Below are 16,586 nucleotides of genomic sequence, written 5' to 3' on the forward strand. Positions count from 1 at the left end.
TATGCCAAAATTGCAAAATTATTATTACACTAAGTTTACCTAATATCTATCACCTCACATAGTTATAATTTCTTTTTCTAACTTTTAAGAAAAGTTAGCATCTTTCAAATATGCCATGCTGCATTGTTACCTATAGTCATCATGCTGTACATTACTCTCACCCCTGACAACCACCACTCTGTCCTCTGTATCTGAACTTGATTTTTCTTTTTAGAATCCACATATTTTATTTTCACTTAGAAACATGTTTAACTTCTGTTACTTAATATTTTAAATATTAATCAGTGTCTTAAATATTATTGTTAATTTTTTCTGTCCCGATATTACCATCTTACACTTACCCCCAGAGTGTAAGAATTACATAAAATCCCTCAAAAAAATCTATTTTCACCAAGGTTACTATTTATAGATGGCTCATTCTCACAGACACTAAAGGGTATGTGCAGACTTATCCTGCTGATATACACATGATATAAAAATAAACATACTATATTTTTATAATGGGTATACTGGTTATTTTACCAATAACTATCTGCAACACTTTTTAAAAATAAATAGAGAACATATGTTTTAAGATAGCATTTACAATGGATGACCTAAATTTGTGAAACTGAGAATGATGTTACTATCCTATATGATAAAAGCCTAATATTCTAAGTGTCCGATTGTTCCTTCGACCGTTTGACCAGTTGCTATGATGCGCACTGACTACGAGGGGGCAGATTCTCCGACTGGTAGGTTAACATGCTGCTGGGGTCCGGCCAATTGGGACTGGGTGAGACAGGCTGGACATGCCCTGGAGCCCTCCTGCAGTCCCTCCCCAGCCGGCCAATCTACCACATTCTTCCCCAGCCTCTAAAATATTTCTTCTAATTAATTTCCTCACAATGTGCATGAATCCGTGCACCGGGCCTCTAGTGAAATAATAATTGCCTTCTCCTAGGTTTCTGTCGGGTCTATACAGCAGCTTTAATAAATTTGTTTAGTTGTTTGTTTGTTTTTTAATTTCTTCTAAAGAAGCACCTAGCATTATTTAACATTCATACTTCTGCTACTAAATTTCTAATTTTTCATATTTCTTTGGGAAATTATGGAGAAAATTTCTACTCAATAAGGGACATTTCTACTCAACAGGAGAATAGAAAGGTAGAGAAAAAGGGGATGGGCAAAGGTGGATAAAAAGCAAGGTAGATTACAGGAAGAAAGAGATGGAAGAGCAGAATAGTATTATTAATATGGCAGATAAGACTTGTTTTCCACCAGAACAATCTCTGATCTAAATTATTGTAGTTCATCTATGAAGTTGAAATTATGGGATCACCATTACAGTGAATCAGTTTAATTATCATATATAGATTAACGCCTTCACAAGGATTTTTTCTGTTCAGTTGTAAGAATTACCATGAATTTATGAAAGAGTAGAACTCAGTTTATGCTACTTAGCTGTGTGTCAGAATTACCTGAAATAAGTTTAAAATTATGTTAATACTTAAAAATATTTTAATTCATAAGGTAAAACAGGTTAACAGATGTATAAATTTTTAAAACTCTGACATTGCAATTAGATCCCTAATGTAAATTTAGCATATCTGTATTTTTAACAGGATCCATAAGTGATCCTTCTGCAACAAGATCATCAAACATTTTCTTTATGCATTTATGATATTTGAAAAGTTGATGTATCTAATGTATTAACATAATCAATCGGTAGAACTGGACACTATTGTGCTAACGTATATTACATAAATCTTACTGAATCTCTTATACTACAGGTAATTCAGGGTCCACTCTGAACTTTTATCCATGTGGGTAGAATCTATTTGGTCCTTCGTATTTTTCCCCAGACTTTAATTGAACATTTTCCTTATTATTTGTTTGAAGGATAAGGCTTTGATGGTATTTATTTTAGTTTTAAAATTGAACTCCCTGAGTGTATTGTAGAGGGAACTGGCAATATGAACAGTTATAACCTGGGAATATTTTTGTGTGTGAATTTATTTCTGCACCTTATGCCAAGTCTACTATGTGAACGTCCATTTGTTCCCTGCTTCTGGGTAGGTCATTTTGATTAGGAGTCAGGGTAAAATAAATCCCTCAACGCATAGTCCTTTGTATTTTTTTTCTTTTTGTTTCTAGGTCAATGCTTCCCCCCCACCGCTACCCCCTGCAGATGCTCACCTCTGCTGTGCAGCTGCCAAATAGGGTTGCCTCCAGGACTCATCTCTCCTCATTAAGAAGGTGAGTCAGAGAGGAAACTAAAAATGTCCCTCTCACCACAATGTCTCCTCAGCCTCTCCACTTCTGATGATCCTGTTTGCAATCCCTTCAAGATACAGCCCAGGAAGTCTTGTAAAATCTTCCACTCATTTACTAAAGCTTAAAATATGTGCAAGAATAAAATCCATGAAGAATGTCTTACCTTTATCTCTTTTGTTCAAAGAATATTTTATTTTGTGAATATTGTACAGAGCTTATTAAATGCTGATTAGGTCATTCTCCAGTTGGAGTTTAGGGAAGTTTTCTTGGATAGATACACATGCACTTCCTCTGCCATTTCTCTCAGAAGCTTTCTTTAACATTAAATATTTGATGTCTGTAAGTCTTCACAACTTGGGTTAAATTATTCTGAGTTTTTGTTTTGTTTTGTTTTACATGTGACTCCATAAGCACAGAAGTAACCGCATTATTAAACAAGATACATAAAAGAATAGATAAAATGGTGCAATTGACAGAAAATTGCCCAGTCAGTTATAAAGAATCTAAACCAAAAATATACATCTCTTCACGTGTTACATTACTACTGTTATAGGCAACAGAGATGAAAACTAAGTTCACAGGCAGTTCTGTATTACATTAAATACAAGAGCTTTTCAAATATTATAAAGTTTACGAGAATTACAAATTAGAAAAGGGACAAACTTTTCTCCTACAGTGAATAATTTTGAAAAGTAGTCAATACTTCTTTCTTGAGAAAATGCCCCTAGAATTATTATGATGATTAATGAGATTCTTAAAATCATTTGAAAGCCTCATTTAGATACATAACAATGTATCTCAAGATTCATAACATTGAAGACCCTAGGTCATAAAGTACTAAAGAGTTTTTGAAAAATTTCTTATTAGTTGAAAGTATTTATTAAGTATACTTTTATATTAGGCTCTTTCTCCAATTTCTGAAGTCATTTTAAAAATTTTGTCACATATATTTCAAAAAGAAAATATTTTATTTCTTTATACTTAGTAAGGAAGAGCACACATTCTCTTTACTAATTTAATATAGGTATGCTATTTGAAAAAAACTGATGTTTAAATATATATTAGCATAACTAATCTATGGAACTAGACAAGTTTTTGTATTAAGGTAGCATTACATAAAACTCACTGAATCTGTATTTTACTATAGGCAATTCTGGTAAAATAAATTTGACACATTTTAAAAGACTGAAAAGGCAAATTTGGCTTAATCATTTTGGGTATATAATACAAAGAAGGAAATTCAGAACTACTAAATGTCGACATTAGGTAGAAACAGAGAAAGCTCCAGAAATAAGTATACATCTATCTGGCCAATTTATAATCAGTGTTTTCTCACTTATACGATTTTACTCTTTAGGGATCTATGGTCCATTAGACCACTCAAAATAAGCTGTCACATACTTAAAATCTATCAACCATCCTTTTGGTCTCTGTCTCTATGAGTCTGTTTTTTGTTTATTTGTTTTATTTTTAAGTGTCCATATATAAGTGAAACCATTTTCATTTATCTTTCTCTGTCTAACTTATTTCACTCAGTATAATACCTGCTAGAACAGCGGTTCTCAACCTGTGGGTCGCGACCCCTTTGGCGGTCGAACAACCCTTTCACAGGGGTCGCCTAAGACCATCCTGCATATCAGATATTTACATTACGATTCATAACAGTAGCAACATTACAGTTATGAAGTAGCAATGAAAATAATTTTATGGTTGGGTTACAACGTGAGGAACTGTATTTAAAGGGCCAGAAGGTTGAGAATCACTGCTCTAGAACCATCTATGTTGTCACAAATGGCAAGATTTCATTCTTTTTAATTATTGCTTAATATTACACACACACACACACACATATCACAGTATCACATTATCTTTATCCATTCATCTATTTATGAACATCTAGGTTGCTCCTTCATCTTGTCAAATATAAATAATGCTGCAATGAACATAGTGGTGCATTATCTTTTCGAATTATTGTTCTTGTTTCCTTTGGATGAATACCCAGAAATGAAATTGCTGGGTCATATGGTATATTTATTTTTAGTTTTTTGAGGAATCGCCATACTGTTTTCCATAGGGACTGCACTAGTTTGCAGTCTCACCAACAGTGCACAAGGGTTTCCTTTTCTCCATATCATTGCCAAAGGGATGGTTAAAAGGAGAAAAGGCATACAGTCAACAATATTGTGGTAAGTTTACATGGTGACAGATGGTTACTAGAATTAGTGGGTTGATGAAACTGTAGGGTATAAATATGTTGAATCACTATATTGTATGCCTGACAATAATATAACCAATATAAGATTTTATACCAACTATACTTAAATAAAATTAAAGTAAAAACTATCAATACATAGAAACTCTCAATTAATATTTATCTTCTTTCTGTTTCATTTCATGAGATTTTATATTCCAATTCTAAGTTAATTTCTATTCAAATTTAACTCATTTATTTTCACAACTCACTGCTATTTTCTCTTTTCCAAACACTACTATATGCCCACTCTATTTCTGTTTTATGTAGCTTGTGATTAAAGACATTAGACACATTTAAAATACTTATACTATCAAACAAAGTCCAGTAAGTGTCACAGACAGCTGTGAATATTGTCTTCTCACTGAGATGATATTAAAAGGCTTTAGAGAATAAGACTGCATGTTCTAAGTTTTGAAGACTAGGTACACTTTGTAAAAACATCAATAGAGAGAAAGGGCACTTTCAATAATAACAATTAAAAATACATGATGTAGGAAATTTAAGCATCTCTTGAAAAACAGAATGCAGCAATCCAGTTTGGAGCCCTTGAACATTATTTGTGATAGTGTTGTAAACAAGGCAAGACAGTACCTACATAAGGCGAAGGTATCTGGGAGCATCACAACTAAAGCTGTCATCGTTGGTTGGCTTTATTTGTTTTTAATGATGTACTCTTAATACTGAAGCTTTCAAGCAGAGATTTTACTTTATTGTTAACTTGGCTCACTCAAAACCAGAATTTCAATGACAATAGAACTAATTGCTCCCAAAAGAGTGATGTTTCCCTAATTTTTAGTGTTCAACTGAAAATAACTTTATTGAAATACAGTTCAAGGTCTAAAAATCATGAGTGTACAACTGAATGAACATTTACCTTGAACAAATCTGTATATTCACAGCACACACACACACACACACACACACACATGCACACACACACACTCACACACACACACACACTCACAAATAGAACATTTTTAAAACTGGGTACTCTTCTCATTCTCTTCTCTATTCCCTGGAAGGGTAATTGGTATCCTGACTTCTGTCATCATAGATTATTTTTGTCTGTTTATGAACTTTATATAAATGGAATCATATAGTGTCTACTATGTAGTATCTGGCTTCTTTAACATAACAGTAGGATTATAATATGCTTTGTGTAGTAAAGTTTCTTTCTCATTTATTGCCATATAATATTCCCTAGTCCATAAAAGAAAAAAAAACACAACACACTTATCTATTTTACTGTTGGTGGATATTTAAGCTGTCTCCTGCTTTGGCTACTACAAATAGTGTAGGAATGACTAGTTTCTCTTATGGGTTGAATTATGCCCCACCTCAAAATTCATTTATTGAAACCCTGACCTCCAATGTGACTGCATTTGGAGATAAGGCCTTCCGTAAAACAATTAAAGTAAAAGAAACCATAAAAATAGGGCTATAATCCCCTGAGGATGATGTCCCTATAAAAAGGAAGGGCACCAAAGATCTCTCCCTTCCTCTGTGTAAACACAGCCATGTGAGGACACAGCAAGAAGGTGGCCCTCTACAAATTAAGAAGAGAGGCTTCACCAGAAACCAACCCTAGCAACTTAGTCTTGGACTCTAGTCTCCAGAACTGTGAGAAAACAAATGTCTGTTATTTAAGCCCTCCAGTCTGTGATAGTTTATTGTGGTAACCCAAGTAGGATAATAACTCCCCTATGTAAATCTCACAAAATTCTTGTATTCATTTTAAATATAGAGACTTTACACATTTTCATTTGTCTTATTCCTAGGAATAAGTAGGACTTTACCATTTAAGACAGGCGTTTACCATTTCTAGTTTACTAGATGTTTTTCATCTATATGTCAAATGACAAAATGCATGTACTAGGAGTATCATTTTTTTCTCTTCCTCTGTATCAGTCAGGATTTGATTAGAGAAGCAGACCACAAAACAATGGTGTCAAATAAGAGGACTGTATATGAATTTGACCTTACATAATTTTGGCAATTAGGTGAACAGTTTATGTAATTCTGTTGACTTGGAGTGAAGGCAGTTAGGAAGGGAGATGGATGAGAGGTAGAGAAGACTGAGGACAAATTAGAATCCAGGAAGACAAGCTGGAACTCACAAAAGTACTTTGAAGCCCAACTTAGACTCTCACCATATCTCTCACCATATCTAAGCTTTTAACTTCAAAATGATCTGAGTGACCTTCAGGAAAAAATGTTGCCTAGAGGAAGCTGAAGGAATAATATGATCCAGTTGATTGACAATGTTCATGAGCTGCAATAGTATCTATCTTATTCTTATTCCCAAGCATAAAAATGTCAGAGGTTTCATTCTCAGCTTCCAAATATTGTGCAAATTGAAGATTGAGAAATCTGCACAATCTTAAACAACCATATATAAAGAAGGAAATTCTGGGGTACATAGTTCCAGTTGAGCTATACTGACACAGAACACATCCAACTTGGCAGCCATCCATACATAACTTCCAAATAAAGACAAAAGCAAAAGCCTGATTCCCCATAACATTACAGTATTATAGCTAGTATAACTGAAAAACACCCCAACTGTAAACCTCAGCCTCACCCCTAAACATCTTTCTCCTTAAGATAGCAGATATCAGGGTAGTTTGGTTTGAAGGGATGCAGGGTGTAGAATAAAAAAGCCAAGTCATGACAATAAGCAAGCACTGCATTTAATTTTTGTTGTGAGAATTTGTCCATACAGCTCAATCAGACACCAAAACTCTATATCCTCACTCCTACACCATATATTTCTGCTTTGAGTGAAGTATGACTCAACAGCTACAGCCACATTGTCCTTAAGCTGAAGCTGCAGAACTTGCTTCCCTATTGTCATGACAACATACTGCCTCCCACTTGAAGGAGAATGCACAACAATCAAAGCATCACTTGGGCAGCATTTTTTCAATCCTACCTCTCAGTATTCATCCTTTCCACATTCATTAAAAGGTAGAGAAGTAGAGGACACTTTCTACCAGCCCCTCTCACTCACCACTTGGGTGAGAGCATTTGCTAACAGCTCTGAATGAGAATTTTCATATCCCCTACATCAGCTCACAATCCGTTCTCTTCCAAACACTATGTCTCTGTCAACACTCCATCCTCATTGCCAAATAATACAAATGTTACCTCCAATATTCAAAATGACCCACTAAGCATGTGTCTCTTTTTCTAGAAGTAGGAGGTATCAGATTTAGAAACATGGCCTTCCACGTTAAAGAAATATGTCACGCCGAAACCGGTTTGGCTCAGTGGATGGAGCGTTGGCCTGCGGACTGAAAGGTCCCAGGTTCGATTCCGGTCAGGGGCATGTACCTGGGTTGCGGGCACATCCCCAGTAGGAGATGTTCAGGAGGCGGCTGATCGATGTTTCTCTCTCATCGATGTTTCTAACTCTCTATCTCTCTCCCTTCCTCTCTGTAAAAAATCAATAAAATATATTTAAAAAAAAAGAAATATGTCACCATGTCTTGAAGAATTAGACTTCAAGAGATTTTACCTGAGTGACAGATCCCTAAAATTCAGTGGGATTTATTTCTCACTCTCTGGCATACATGCATTTTATGGATTCTAGCATATTTTCTAATTTCTGCTGCTACATGAAAAGAAGATGTTATAATCAATGTAATGGAGGAGCATGATGTCTTTTAGAATAGAGAAGCAATCAAGGTTGGAGAGTTGAGATAGTCCAGAGGGAGGAGAGAGAAGTTATATTGCTGGCCCTAGCAGCTGGAAGAAAATGGCTTCTAATGATCTTTAACAAATATAGAGAAAAAAACCAAAAAACTGGCAGATCAATAGTCACTTACCAGGTTCCAGTAGATGTGTTGATTTGTTCCAGCAATGAAATCTCACCTGGTACAGCAACTACCTGTAATAATAAAAGCGTAATATGCTCATTAGACCAGACATCCTTCCAGACATCCTTCTGGATGAACTGGGGCTGCGAGGGAAGCCTGAGTCCCAGGTGCCTGCCAGCAGCCAGAGGGAAGCCAGGGTCCCGGGTGACAGAGGGAAGCCCAGGTCCTGGGTGCCAGAGGGAAGCCAGTGCAGGCAGCCAGGGGAAGGAAGGCCTACTCTTGCAGGAATTTTGTGCATTGGGCCTTTAGTATTTAAAATAAAGACCCAATTAAATGTATAACAATTCACTGTTAGTATCTAAAATTTACCTGTCTTCTGCACAGATCAAATTGGTAAGTTCTTTGGATATGTTTGGATAAGTTGTTTGGGTATCTTCACATTTTTTAATGATGGCACGAATCTCTGTGATTCCTCCAGTAATGTGGCATATATTTCGTTTTAACACTTTTGTAGTTAAGAAGTTCTGGTTTGCTCTAACATAATATTTCTCTTCATAGATTAGGGGATATATGTGGGCATTCTGCAAGTTACTAAGTATGCCTACCCTTGTTAGGCATTCTGCACTGGGGATATAATCACAGAGAGGATTCATGGCCCACTGTGAGAAGGGCTTAAGACAAAACTCCATTCATAATGTAATCTCCCTAAGTCCTTACTTGACTGTGGGCCACAGTAGTGTTTGAAGTCACCAGTAATTGTCAGTTCAAAGCACTATATCCAGCAATACCCAAAATGTCTGATTATTTCCCCTTTTCTAATGCATAGTCACCCGAGTAAATGGTCATATATTCCTTTGCAAGGCTGGGGAGATATACAGTAAACAGCTTTTGGCTATTTACCAGGATCTTTCCTCAAGTGGTGCCATCATTCCCTTCATTCAAGGGACTGTGAACTAGCTCAAGTCTGGGGTTGTTTCTGGGGAAGTAATTCACTATGGTGGTGATTCAAGTCAAATTTCTGTTCATTGGTCCTAGAAATTTTTGAGTTATACAAATCAAGTAAGATTTTAGCAGTCAACCCATATCTTTAAGTTCCTGGGACACCATGATCAGCTAGACAATGCCAGAGACCTCTGAGGTTCTGAATATTCTGATCAATGATTCCTTCCTACTGCCAAATATAGTGAGAAGACTTACTATGACTTTATTGAGTATAAGCCACTCCTTTAAATCCCTGTATTTTTTTTTGGTCAAATTCATCCTGCCTTTTCTCCTATTTTCTGTGTGTTCCTGATTGTTATGCACTATGTAAAACAAATGTTTGCATTCGTGCATACAAACACACACAGATATGGCTGATGAATTTATATTAAAAACTATGCTACTAAAGCCTGACATTTGTCATGCTTTGCTTTAAGAATATTTCCATCCCAATAAAATAATTTCATGATAATTATACTGATGAAATCCAGAACTAGATCAATGCCCTGGTCTTCCACAGGTGCCTTAACAAATGCATGGTGCCCTGGATGCAGCCTTTGTCTGAAGACCAGACAATGCTCAGGGATTCATGGGCCATAGCCCTTTACCTGGGATGACAATAGTATCATGGAACCAGGACTGCAGGGCTGTAAGTCCCTCCAGAGATGAGCACTAGTCCAAATTCTCTACAAGTGAGGAAGTGTACCTGGGATGGATGAAGAAAGGACACTGGAATAAAAAAAAATAATAGAAGTTAATGAGGCCGTAATTACTATAATGTAACAGGGTGATATTTGCAAGGATTTTAAAAGCTACCAACCTAACTTTCCTCATATGAGAATTAAGGATAATATTTACTTTGTACTGTTTTTGTGAAAAGCAGATATAAAGGGCAGTGACAAGAGCAATACAAATAATAAATACAAATAACAAATGTCATCTATTGAGTACCACAATGCCAAAACAGATTAACAAACAAACAGAAAACTATGTGCTGTTATGCCTAAAAGATTACTTCCTGTATAGTAGAGTCTCTTTAACGTTTTTAAATTTAAATCCCCACAAAATTATAGAAACCTTTTGAATTCAAATTTATCCCTTACAAAATTAACTGTGATAGAAAACCAACTGAAGGAATTTAAGAATAGAGGAGAATATATTGCTTCCTGTAACTGAACAGTAGGAAGGACAAAAATACAACCTAACCTCAAATACACTGAGAATTATAATTTACATTTTAACCCAGGACTTTGTTTCCACTGCCTGTTTTTGTATATCTTGGCTTAATTCTACCTGATTAAATATCTTAATTTTGGTCATTACTATGGTCATTAGCATATATTAGAATTATATATCTACACTTTTAATACTGAAGAGTATAAACAGAACCAAGTGAGCAAGGTAATAAAATAGATAGCCCACGCCTGGAATGTGCTACTGGCACTTAATTAAAATATTCTTCATAAAGTACGTATACTGTTCTAAACAGAGATGAATGAGACAGATAAAATAATAATTAAACATTACTGATAGGAAGAAATTAATATTCAATTATCTAACACTATCATGTATATCATCAAAATGTGATTGAACAAATAAAGACATAATTAATCCTCATAGAAAGATACATAGGAACTATAAATTAAGTGTTCTGCATATGTGTATAAATATATACATGCATATGTATGTGTATAGATATGCATATATGCATGCATTCAGATAAACTGATAATTGTATTTCTTTAAATTGAGCAAGGAAAACAATCTTATATGAAGAAAATACAAAACACTTTTAAAAGGATAAAAACATATTTTACCTGGTTTATTCAATGAACTAAGTAAAAACAGTTAAATCACCAAGCACAATAAATGATTCAAATTTGAAATCTTAGAATCTTTAAATGTCATGTGTGTTTTTGTTACATCAGATGATTAGGTTGTCTTGGTAACTAAGTTGGGAAATTTCCCCACAGTATCAAAAACAGAATAGATAGAATTATAAAATAATATTAAATAGGTATTTTGTACACACACACACACACACACACACACACACACACACACATATATATATATATATATATATATATATATATATATATATTAGATAGATTGTAAAATAGAAAAGATAGATGGATAAAGAAACATCATTTACAAAAGAAAAGGAAACCAAATAGCATTTGCATTTTCAGCAGTTTAATATATAATTGTTAAAGAAATGAGTAAATACATTTCCAACCTAAAGCTACAGGTCTGTATGATATCTGCCAGTGTAACAAAGTGTGCTGGTGTTGTGTCTAGCAATCAGTTCAAATTGCCATACTTCAACTGAGTTGAAAAAGGGTCTCTGAACTTTGACCTGCCCATTTTCGTCCTATTGATTAAAGAGCTGTGTCACGGTGGTCTGATGCACAAAATGACTGTGACATGAATTGGTTGAGGACTCTGGCATTTAATGAGTAGGTCCATTTCAGCTCCAAATTACCAGTAACCATTCAGTGAGATATTTCAGATTTTTGTCACACACAGATATGGCAGATTAGGGTATGTATAGGGGACATTTTAAATTTATTCAAAGTAGAACTACCTGTCTTTTCCTACATGAAAATAATTTAGGTATTATGACTAAATTATACCACTCATATTAGCTATATAGTATAGGAGGATGGATGACCAATTTCATGATTTGGACATAATTGTTGTTTTTCTCTCTTCAAGTATGTTTATGAGGCTCTTCTGTTTTTTGTCTTAATCCATTGCAGTCACAGAGTTGCCTTCTCTGATATTAGTGTTCTTTGAAATTATGGTCCACAGGAGCATGTGACAGCCTAGTTTTTAGGGCCAGATCACCTACTAACAACCACCAAAGCCTCAAGTGATGGTGCCAGGTCAACTCCAGCATCGGGGGTTGTTTTCCTATGTTAATGTAGATGTGTAAAATTATCGATAATATCACAAAAGTAAAATAAAAAGTAATGGTGTCAGTTAAGTGAGCTGTGGATCTAGCACATCAGCTGGATTCATTTGAACCATTTACTGTCTCAACTTACACACATATCTAACAAAGAAACTCACAAAGGTATTAAATTCTAAAAATATTTTTGAGATCTGCTCAGATTATGACAACCACCTCAATTACATTACTAAATGAATATTTCACCTGAAATACACATAATTACATGTCACAGAATATTGTTTTAAATGATTTTTATATCTTAGTCATATCTCTCATTTCATATTTTCAGTTTTCCAAGGATAGTGAACATCTATATATTTCTACCTACCACCTACTTAGTGATAGCAGTAGTGTGGATGTTAATAAACACTTACATGGTTGGTCATAGGGTGGAAAATAGAGATGAATTAAAAGAAGTGGCTTCTGTAAGCTGCTACAATTCATATTAGGTGCCACAAGCTTTAGAAAATACTTTTCTTCTGAAATAAATTTAAAATGTAATTTGTGGAACATATTATTTTTATCTACCTCCTCTTTAAAGGTCTACCCTCAATAACTCTCTCAGATGCAATGGAGTCAATGGCTTTTTTCATTTGTTTTCAACTGTCTGAAAATCCTATATAATAAAGAGGTAACATGAAAATTGACCCTCAGAAGATGGCTGCATATGACCAGGCCGGCAGGGGGGTTAGTGAGGACAACCAAACGACTGAACAAGTAGTCTGCGTGGGGTGACCAGGCCAGCATTGGGAGGGGCAGTTGGGGGCAATCAGGCTGGCAGGGAAGGAGCAGTTGGGAGTGACCTGGCTGGCAGTGGGGGGCAGTTAGGGGCGACCAGGCCACCAGGGGGGCAGTTAGGGTGATCAGGCTGGCATGCAGAGGCAGTGAGGGGCAGCCAGGCAGGCAGGCAGGTGAGCAATTAGGAGCCAGCAGACCAGGATTGTGAGAGGGATGTCTGACTGCCCCAGGATCGGGATCCCTGGGACCGGGCCTAAACCAGCGGCAAGACATCCCCCGAGAGGTCCCGGATTGAAGAGGGTGCAGGCTGGGCTGACAAATTTCGTGCACTGGGCTTCTAGTTTAATGATAGGGTATTCAGACATTCAGCCTTAATAAGCACTTTCACATTGACCTTCTCTGATTCCTACCATTGATACTCAGCTGTAATACTTCCCACTGAAGAGTAATTTAATTACTTCAAACTAGAAGCTTGCTAGATATAAGAATGTTTTAGAAGGTTTCAAACTTTATAGTACATTAGAAGCCTTGTAAACGCATAGTTTCTTGGCCTCACCTCCAGAGTTCCTGATTCAATAGGTTCCCTGAAGATATAACCACTGCTGGTCTGGCCTAGGTACCACATTTTGAGAAAATAGTAATGTAGACATTAAGAAATTTATTTTGAGAACTACTGATTTAGATATTGTGGGAGGCTGAATAATGGTCCTCAAAGGTGTGCACGTTAACATCCTGAGGCTGTAGCAATGACATTACATGCAGAAGAGATTTTAAAAAAATTGATTTTAGAGAGAGAAAGGGAGGGAGATAGAAACATCAATGTGAGAGAAAAACATTGATCAGTAGCCTCCCATACTCACCCTGACCAAGGATCAAACCTGAAACTTAGGTACCTACCCTGACTGGGAATCGAACCCTCCACTTCTCAGAGTACCGGACGATGGTCTAACCAACTGAGGCACACAGGCCAGGAGAGATTTTTCACATATGATTAAGCTTAAGAACCTTAAGGAGGGACCCTGGCTCAGTTGGTTGGAGGATCCTGTGTACCAGAGTGTGGCAGTCCTGTACACTACAGGGTGGCAGGTTCCATTCAGGTCATGCACATACCCAGGTTGTGGGTTTGATCCCCAATCTGGGCACGTGCGTGTGGGAGACTATGATCAATGTCTGTCTATCTGTCTCTCTCTCTCTCTCCCTCCCTCTCTCTAAAATCAACTCAAAAAAAAAAAAGAACCTTGAGGAGGGAAGATGACCGTAGGTTATAAAGGTAAACCCAATATAATCACACATGTCTTTAGAAGTGGAGAACCTTCTCAGCTGTGTTAGAGAGAGGAGATATGATTACAAAAACATTGTCAGAACAATGAAAGTTCATTGACTTGCAAGAGGAGGGAAGAGTGCCGTGGGTGAAGGAATGTAGGGAGCCTCTAGAACAGCCGTGGGCAAACTACGGCCCGCGGGCCGGATCCGGCCCGTTTGAAATGAATAAAACTAAAAAAAAAAAAGACCGTACCCTTTTATGTAATGATGTTTACTTTGAATTTATATTAGTTCACACAAACACTCCATCCATGCTTTTGTTCCGGCCCTCCGGTCCAGTTTAAGAACCCACTGTGGCCCTCGAGTCAAAAAGTTTGCCCACCCCTGCTCTAGAAGCTAAAAAAGGCAAATATGTAAACAGATTCTCAGAGACTCCGGAAAGAAACTCAGTCCTTCCAACATCTTGACTTTAGCCTACTGAGACTCATGCTGGATTTCTGACCTATCTAGGATTATAAGATAATAAACTTTCCTTTTTAAACTAACTAAGTTTGTGGTAATTTTAACACCATAGAAAACAAATATAGGTATTAAAAAATTCTGTCACCCAGAATTATACATCTCTATTTTTCCTGACCCTTGCCCAAGCCATAAATCCACCATAGCAGCAAAAGTCAAACCTGATATCAGCAAGCCAGCATTTGAAATATTTGACTACCACTACTACCTGTATTATTTTAACCAAGTACATTTCTTCATTTGATTGACAAATATTTGAGACCCTCTTTTGTAAAAGGCAAATACTATGTGTTGGGACAGAAAATCAAATCAGGTATAGATGCTATCTTGAAGTGGCTTTAAAGTGGGAAACAGGGCAGGAAATCAAGACACAGAAAAGTGTGAAATAATCTAGATAACTGTTAAAGAGAATACTATAGGCACAAATGTTGTTACTTGTGCTAAAACCCACAATACCAAACCTGGGTTGAATACGTGACCTAACTGTTATTCCCTAATTGATTCAAGGAAAATCACTGTGTAGACTGTTGTAAAAATAATGTGGTATATGTTAAACAACTGTTTTACTTCTTGAAATCGGGAATTTTGGACATGCCAGGGAGAGGGTACCTTTGTCACCAGCCAAATAAAACCTTGGGCAATGAGTCTCTAATGGGCTTCCCTAGGAACAAATACTTTACATATTTTATTATATTTTTCATTGCTGATTTAATGACCATGCTTATTTTGCCCATCATAGGAAGAAGAGAGCATAAGGAAACCTGTATGTGGATTTCTACAGATACTAAATGTCCTGTGTCTTTCTTTCTTCCTTTTCATGTCATATATTTTTTCATTACAATAAACCTTAGCTCTGAATCCATCTAGTGAATCATTAATCATGTAGATGGTTTGGGGGACCTCTGAAAAAGGGAACATTATAAATACTCAATAAATTTATTATTGAGGTTTAAATATCTCTAATCAAACTATTTCCACTTGAGTACTGTATTAGAGCTTGCAGGACAGGCAAAATTAAATAAAGAAAATGCAATTCCCATGTAGACAAGTTGAGAAACTGGGGTTTGAGAAGTGCTTCTGGAAGAATTTCTGGGAGCCTTGAAAGTGCCTACCATGGACCTCCCACCAGACACTGTGATTTGGTGCAATATGTTCAAAACTAGTCAGTTTCATAGCTAAGAATGAATCAAGTGCTTCTTTCTGTACTCTGATACTAGTTTCATGACAGTGTATAAAAATAACTGAAATTAGGTCATCACAAGAAATTGACATTTAAAAGACTCATAAAAGCAGGAGCAGCACATGGCACTGTGCTGTATATGGATAACTTCACTCAACAAATTGCTGACCTCTGCCATGTGGACATTGGTTGATGGAAACTGCCTAAAAATGTCCCTTTTATGCTGGTAGTAACTATTTCATGTATACAACCTGGGCATATGCTCTGACTAGGAATCAAACCTGTAATCATTAAGTGCATGGGATGACACTCAACCAACTGAGCCACACTGGCCAGGGCTATAAATATACCTAATAGAACATGAATGGAAGTGGCATGTCACATCCAGGTTCAGTCTCTAAGAAGTGTTTTTCTTCATTGCCTCCTGCCAGAAAGCTGGATAGAAGCCAAAGATGCCAAGATCATGGGGATGGCAAAATCAAAAGAGAGAAAGAGGCCATGTTTTGAACTGTGTCACAAGACAACCAGCTGATCAAAAACACCCATATTGTGCTGTTACAGAAATAAACATTCACAGTTGGAAGATTCTAACATTCTGGGGTTATTGATATAGTGGCTGCTA

The 16,586-nt window shown here is 36.3% G+C and overlaps 1 pseudogene; it reads right to left on the reverse strand.

The window, feature by feature from the left end:
- Nucleotides 1-13,627, reverse strand: part of LOC102417943 — a 34,161-nt pseudogene extending 20,534 nt beyond the window's left edge.
- Between the last annotated feature and the right edge of the window lie 2,959 nt (nt 13,628-16,586).

Source organism: Myotis lucifugus, unplaced genomic scaffold, assembly GCF_000147115.1.
Source record: "Myotis lucifugus unplaced genomic scaffold, Myoluc2.0 scaffold_149, whole genome shotgun sequence".
NCBI classification, from domain to species: Eukaryota; Metazoa; Chordata; class Mammalia; order Chiroptera; family Vespertilionidae; genus Myotis; species Myotis lucifugus.